This window comes from Pteropus vampyrus, unplaced genomic scaffold (genome assembly GCF_000151845.1).
Source record: "Pteropus vampyrus isolate Shadow unplaced genomic scaffold, Pvam_2.0 Scaffold273, whole genome shotgun sequence".
NCBI lineage: Eukaryota > Metazoa > Chordata > Mammalia > Chiroptera > Pteropodidae > Pteropus > Pteropus vampyrus.
The window spans coordinates 1,354,748-1,363,268 of record NW_011889054.1 but is presented as its reverse complement, the minus strand read 5'-3'; positions in this window follow the sequence as shown (position 1 = coordinate 1,363,268).

Below are 8,521 nucleotides of genomic sequence, written 5' to 3'. Positions count from 1 at the left end.
TGACACAGGATGTCTATTTATTGAGGTTTTCTTTAATTTCTTTCAACTTATAATATTTTGTAGTTTTCAGTGTACACAGGGCATGCCTTCTCCATTCGGCCAGGAAATTGACAACTCTCCTTTAGCTTTTATTTCCTCCTTGCACAGAGCCTCAAGGCCAGCCAGAGGTAAGAGTTTAGGGCCTTCTCAGATCTTTACTGTTCATGTGCAGAGCCCTCAGTATGCAAATAGCCTACACCTACAATGTGGCCTTATGAATTCTCAAGAACACATCAGAGTTTTTCAAAGCCCTGATCAATGACATCTCATTCCCCAGCTTTTCCTTTTAAGCATTTCATTATCATATTATTTGCCCCAAATTTTACACCAGCTCAAGCAGCCTCAAAGCTAAACTATTGTCTCTATATATTTTTGACAAATGCCCTTGCAAAAAACTTTTATTACTGAATTAGCTTTGAATCAGAACAAATAAAGGTAGCCTTGCAAGTGGGGCGCTTCAGAAAACCACCAGACAAGTCAAATAATAACAATTCTCTAGGAATGAGACTCCGAAGCAACCTATACTTTATTCAGTCCTCTCTAACGGCTTCCAGGGTACAAGTTTTCACTGTGATTGTGAGCTATCAGCTTTAAACATGACCACAGAGCTCAAGAAAGGGGGATAGAAATAAGGCAAGTTAAAATGCCACAAAGATCACGGTTCTTAGTGAGATGCAGCCTCAGTTCTTCAGATTGCTGTAAGATTTTGGTTAATTCGCAGAATTCTGAAAAGTTGATTCTGGCAATTTTTTCACCATTTTTGGAGGTCTTTATTCTATAATTTTCACTGAAGTCACTCCAAATATTTCTCTTTTCTAACAAAAGATCAAAATTCCTCAACTCAATTCAAATCTCTCCCCGAATTGTATCCTAATCAAACTGACTTTCTCTTCCTCATCCTCTTTGAATTATATGAACTCTCTGCTCCAACCAAGTTAGTTTCCTTTCTGTTACCTGAATATGTCATGTTCATTCCTGCCTAAGGCTTTTTTTTTTATATTGTTCTTCTCACTTGGACAGTCTCTTCCTCTGCCACCTGATCATCAAAATCCCTCATATACATTCAGTCCTGTTCACATCTTCCCTCAGATTCTCCGAGCACTTCTCTGCCCACAAAGGTCTCTTCCTTCTCTTTTGATGGAACCTAAGTCTCTTACATTGATTGTATCAGCTGACTTTATATTATATACTATTTTTTCATGGGCCATATCTTGTCTAATAAGCAAGACTTTAGACTACTTGAGGTTGAGCCCATCTTAAAATTCCATACTAAATTGTGATTACTCCACAGATGTTCAATAAACTCAAATTGAATCCGACAGAAGTAGACCAGGTTCCTTTGAAATTAGTTCATAGCTACCTTCACATTTTCTCTTCTACCTGTACTTTCTTAAAGACAATTTTTCTTTTGAGCACAAAGTAAATGCATTAGTATTTCTTATCTGCAACAGGAGAAGGGACAGTTTTAAAGGAGCAGAATAGCCCCAACTGTTTCTTTTCTATGACTAGTTTCAGAAAGCAGTAGGCTTAGACAGAACTTTGAAAAATATACAAAGAAGAGTGACTTTCCCTAAGTTTTCCAAACAGATAAACACAGGAAATAGGAAAGCATTTTCTCTATGTTGATTTTACCAACCTGGGTATAGTTTATTTAATCTAGCTGACTTTTTTCCTTCTTAATTTTATTATGTGCCCAGAGATTTACTAATTATACAATAAATTCAAACCAATTTGCTTACTTATCATTCCAATAATAAGCAATATATGTGTGTGTATATTTAATGCTCTGTGGAGCACCTAAAACACAGCAGTTAAATAAGAGATAATAAATAATCATTATCAATATCATCAATAATAACAATGAAAAAAAATTGTCATCACTGACATTCTCTGAGTCTGTCATGCTCCAAGTTCAAGAAGTTTAACATGGGAAAGAGAACAATTATTATAAAGTATAGTAATTGATAATAACAGAATATTATACATGTTAAATTATTATAATCAGATTATTATATTGCTATATGTTTGTGTCCCCTCAAAGTTCATATTTTGAACTTCTAATCTCCAAAGTGATAGTATTTGGGGGCAAGGACTTTGGGAGGTGATTAGGTCATGAGGGGGGAACCCTCATGAATGGGACTATTGCCCTTATGCAAGAGATTCCAAAGGAATTCCTTGCCCCTTCTACCATGTGAGCACATGGCAAAAAGATGACTATCTATGAACCTGGAAATAGGCTTTTACCAGACACTAAATCTGCTGACACTTCGATCTTGTATTTACTAGGCTTCAGAATTCTGAGGAAAAAGAAAAAAAACAAAATGCTTCTGTTTATAAGCCTCTCAGTCTCTGATATTTTGTTATAGCAGTTCGAAGGGACTAAGACATATATGTACATTGAACAAATAATAATTAATTAAATCTTGGTGGCAAGTGCACCCCAAAAATAGGTTCTCATGGTAAGTAAAAGAGAAATAAAACATAATGGACAATTAAGACCGCATAGTAACAGCCTCATGAAATAAAACAGTGCTCTAAAATAAACTTATTCAAGTTACTCTTCCTATGAGGTAGCAAGACCACTTCTCTCAAGTTCCTTTTTATTAAATTTTTTAAAACATCCCCATGGTTTGGAAAACTACAGCTCAAGTGGTTCAGATGAAATGGGACATCAGCAATCTTCAACTATTTTTCATGACTGTATTTTCCTAGTTTGAGTGATGGTTCAGATAAAACTTACTTTTACCCTGAATTATCAAAGAACTCATGACAGTATGTTTCCTATATTGAAGCACTAAGATTTCTTCCATTCTACCTTCTAATAGCTTCTGCCAACCTAACTTGGCTCCCCTCTCTGACTTCACATGCAACCATTCACCCTCCGACACCAAATATATTGGCTTTCTTGTTCCTGCATCAAGGTTTTCATATTTTGGTATCCTCTCTGCCTTAAAGGCTCTTCCCTCAAGTTCCTACAAGGTGTGCTCATTCCCCACCTTAGGTCTCTGCTCCACTGTCACTATCAGTGAGGCCTCCCAACTACCTATTTAAAACAGCAACCACCCACCTTCAATACTTCCTATCCCACTTCTCTGATTTGCCTTTTTCCTTAGCAGTCACCACTACTGGAACACAATACATCTTAATTATTTATCTGCATGCTCCCCACAACTAGAATATAAGCTATACAAGATTATGGATTCGGGTCTCTTTTGTTCACTGCTTTATCCTTAACATCTATATAGTGTCTTGCCTAAAAGATATTGAATTGAAAGAACAAATATATACACAAAATGACTGTGAATCTAGTGCCTTCAGGGGCTAGGCAGGTAAAGCAAATGTGAGAATAATAGGGATTGGTGAGGCTGGTTGATGAGGGCATGACAGACACTTACAGCAACATGGCTGACAGGACTAGTATAGAAGGACACAGCAGCCTTGCTCTCAAACACAGCTGTATCAGTTATATTTAAAGCCAGAACAGTAAGGTGGAGGAGCTGTGGTGGTCTGCAGAGCTGTCAGAAAAGAAGTGGGCCCTAGGGCTAATGGCCAGTTTCTTTTTAAGGCCACCTCAGAGGCAAGAGCATGGCTTTAGATGCATTTAACTGGAGCTGGAAACAATGGCCTTGAAAATACTGAGTCCTGGAAGGCTGTTCCATTTGCAAAACAAAAACAAAAACAAAAAAAATTCCCAGTCTTGACACTGAAGAAAAGTAACTGTCAATTTAGAAGTCTAAACTTTCTTTCAAGAGTGAAAGTAGAACAAAAACATTTTCATTCAAAATTATGAGAGTTTCCTACTCATAGATGTTTCCTGCCTGAGAAAAATATGAAAGGATGTACATGAGTAAGAAGAAAACTGAATCTAAACATAGTAGGATGTGAGAAGCAAGAGTGAGCAAAGAAATTGATAAAGAAGTTAGAGACCAAACAGGATTGATGGTAAAAATTAATAATATTGACCAATTCAAAGAGTTTTTCTTAAATAGAAACTAAACTGGATTTAAATAACCTCAAAGGTTGCAGCAAAGATATTGGAATTAAAGCAGTCTAAGATTCTGTAGTTTTCAAGGGACAAATAGAGATATTGATTAATGTTAGGCTTTGTTAAGTCAAGTATGTGTGTGAGAATTTTTACATCAAAAGAACGAAATAGCAAACAAATTAAATTTGATTAATACAATATAAGGAAAAAGGTTTAAAAATAGATAAATGTCATTATAGAGGACACAAAATTATTATTAGATGGCAGAATATCTCCAAGTGTATCAGTAATTGCAATAAAAGTAAACAGAATAAACTCACCAGTACAAAGAAAAAGATGCTGAGATAATATTTTTTATTCTGGCTATTTTCCAACTTAAGAGGTTACTGTGGGATGATAGGGAAGAGGCTATTGACATGAATAGGAACTTTCTGAAATAATCGAAATAAGTTCTGTCTTCATCTGACTAGTGGTTATACATAAAAATTCAGAGAGTTTTACACTTAGGATTTACTCATTTTCTTAAATGTAAATTTTAAATAGACAATGTGACTTGAATATAGAGAGACAGAAAGTTAAATAAAATATTAAATACATATTTAGACTAATTAAATATTCATTCATTTCAACTTAGTTGATCTTTAAGTATTTTTGAGATAATACATTTTTCTGGATTTCCCTTGTACAAATTTTCCACCTCTCTGCAGCCAGAATTTAAAGGCATTTGTGCAGAAAAGTGCCTATCCCTCTGAAATGGTACAAAGAGGTAAGTGGAATAGAGAAAATGTCAGGGGAGAGCTCTTTTTTGGTAGAAAGAATCAATGCATGCTCACCAGAGGAGACATGTCAAATGGAAGATCCCATGTGAACAAGCATGAAGGTGGGAATGCTAGGGGAACATTGGGACCAAAGGGCTTGGGAATGAGGCAAGCGATGATGTTCCAAGGTGAGGGTACTGCATGACTAAAAGAGCAAAGTAAAACCTACTAGAGAACAGCCAGAATGGAAAGTAGGAAGCGTGAAAGGAAACAGCGAGCCCCAGAAGGTCTCTGAGCAGGACAGAAATGTGGCAGCTGCAGGAGGATGCATGGCTAGGGATGGTGCGAGGAGGCTGACATGGAAAATCTCCCACTGCTGACCAGGGAGCCTTGGCAACAGCAGCCAAAGCCATCAGACAAAGCCAACTTCTTCTGCTCAATTCACTTGACATGCAGAAGTGCAGAAAAGAAAACAAATACTCAGTTCTCATAAACACTGTTACATACATATCTGAGCATTGTCTGCATGAAGGGGAAGTTCTCTGAGGCCTGAAGTAAAGTGAGAGTGGGCAGCTAGTGAGATAAACAAGACCCACAGCTTGTTTATCTCAGCCCAGATGCCAGAGACCAAGCTCAGGGTGAGAGCTTCATTTTTATGAGTTTCACATTTAAGTGGCAAAAGGTGAAACCTGGGGCCTGCCACAAGTAGATAACTGAACTGGAGCCCCTTATAAAGCTAGACTCCCAAAGGACCACACCCACTAGAAAAGAGCTAGCTAATGAAAAACTCTTTCCTACGGAAGCATGATACGGAGAATTTGTGACCACAGGATTTGCTCTCACACTTTATATAGCAAAAAGAATTGGAAACTGAGAACTGAAAGTTGACTCAAGATGAGCATACCCCTAGGTGTCTAGCAGAATTGTCTACCAAACCTGCCTCAAGGATTTCTCTCCAGGTTCCAATTAACATGAACTCACGACTGAGTTCATAAAACATGTAAGAGAAAAAGGTACCCTGGACAAGAGTCAACATAAACAATAATCAACAGAAGCAAGCAAAAAAGTCTTTAGATATTTGATTTCTCAAATATAGATTATATCAAATGTTTAATATAGTTAATGTTTAATATGTTCAAGGAAATAAAATAATTAAAATATGTGATAGAGCCTTCTGGGTTAAAGTGGCAGATTGAATATATATATCTAATTTTGTTCCCTTCTAAAACCCAAATCATACCCTAGAATCCTTAAAAACCTAAGGAACAAGCAGCACCACCTACTTCTGAAGCTGAAGGCTGAGAGTTGGGGAGGGGAAAGAAGGCCATAAAAAAGGAGGATTGTGTGAAACCTGTTTGAAAATCAATTGGTTTCTGCGTTTCCAACAACTCCCCCACACCACTGGATAGCTGCTCTTCACCAACCTTGAGAAAGGTCTCCAAGTTTATTCTCTGCCTAAGTTAAAGGGTCTCTGAACTGAAGGATTCCAGGTACAGTTGAGGACCTGAGAACTTTACCAAAAGTATATAGTTTATCTACTACATGCATGTAATACTGAGACCTTCAGCCTCCTTCTGCCAGTTCCCAGCACCACCCCGCAAGAACACTGGAAGCCAGACTCTTATCTAACAGATAGCAGATTCATAGATGTTAGAGGGTGGGGGGAGAACCTAACCTATTCAGAGTAAAATCTAAAGAAAATGACAGCAAGTGTCCCACAGCAAACGATTCTCCTACATCATCCATGAGTGGAGCTCGAAGTCAGTAAGTTCCCTTTTCCTCACATGCTCCGAGCTTCCAATTCATTTTTCGCTCCCTTACCATAAATCATGAGCAAGCAATCAAGGACTACCAGATATTGAAGGAAAACTTTAAAATGGAAGAAAGAGTAAAAAGTAAACAAAAAATAATTTAGAGGAAATGTAGTCTCTTCAGGGAAAACCAATGTAAAATTTTAAAGCTATCATTAATATCCTTACAGAAATAAAAGAATCTATTGAATACATGAAAGGAAAGGAGGCTCTAACAAGAAATTGAAAGACCTCTGAGTAAAATTTTGCAAAACTTTATATATTGGAAGAATAAGAGTTAATAACAAATTAGACTGCCCTTAGATTGTCATTTTTTTCATTGAAGAATTTTTAAATTGTATCGATTCTTAAAACCTAAGATAAATAGACTCATTTCCATTCCATAGATGAAGAGTGATCAGGAAGTCTGGGAAAGATCAGAAAGTTGATGGAGTAACCATAAGTCCCAATTTACCTTGGACAGCTGCCAGAGTAGTATACAGACAACCTACTGCTGGGGCACCCCAGTGCTAACAGGGATGATCACCACAGTTCCCACCCAAAAACAGCCCCTGTGCCTTCAGTGAGGTTTGAAGCTCTCTTCCCTTTGAAGGACATTGACTTTATAATCATAAGATTTTGATCTTTCATATCGTTGCCCTTTATAAATTATTAGCTAAACAATGAAAAGTGCAGTCTCAAATTATAAAAATCTGAAGGAAAACTCAAATTCAAAACATGTTATCTCAAAAGAACTAATATAAACCTCTAAAGAACAAATATCACAGCCTTCCTTTATGCCGTATGCAGGCGGAAGCCATGTGACCTGAAAACTATGACGATATCACTGCTCTGTCATTGCACACTACAAACCACGTTCCCATCATTAGGGTCAAGATGTCATAGAAATATTCTCTGTCTGAACTTTCTTCCTTGGCCCACTAATGAAGGAAAAAAAGAAGACAGAGAAAAGGCAAGAGGGAGTAGAACATTTTATAAAAGTTGTGCAGTTCTCATTCATTTTTTAAATCAGAAGAACTGACTTAGATTCCTTGATCAAAATAACCCTGGACAGTAAACAGAGAATTTATTATTGTTCCCAATTTACAGACGAGAAAGCTGAGATTCAAAGACTTAATGACTTTCCCCAAATCACGCAACTAATATACGAGAAAGTTAAAATACTCCACCAATTTTGATCCTAGATATGGCATTTCGACTAAACTCTGCTATCACTTTTGTGAGTCATAAAACAAAAATGAGAATTTGGGAGACCTGGTCACTGTCAAGAGTCACCAGCAAGACTATTCAAAGTCCTTTGCAGCAATGTCACTAGCATCATTGAGTTATGAGTTCTTAGGCAAATCAACAGAGCTCTGTGGATTCAGTTTCTCTGTTCAGCAATTATTATAAAAATATTAGCTAACATCTTTTTTAAAACATGAATATCATTATGCAAATAGGAGGATATATTATATAGTGTTTGTCAATTAAAATCACTAATTAGATGTCTATAATCCTATTTCAGTGTAACAGACAATTTGAATGTTGTTCCATTTGGACATAAAAGGCTCTCATATTCTTTTCTTGTATCAGATAGATTTTTCATTCTGTCAGAGTTGGCCTGCTCATCCTCCCTCAGGACAGGACCATTCTGAAAAGAGATTCTTAGCATAACTGATATCCTAGGATGTGCATTGTACCTTGGGGGAGAAGGAATTTTTCTTGGGCGAGCTCAACAGACTTGCCTCCTTACTATGTCCATGCTGGAGTTGCTTACACAATTCTTTGTTTCAGCATCTGTTAGAAAATCTTATCCCCGTTCTTACATACAACCTCATCAAGACCCATTAGAACAAGACAGAAAAAGCGATACTGTCACCTTTTGAAGAATCTGTGCAGTGGAACATCAACAACATGAAAAGAATTCAGCTTGTATCTTCCTTCAG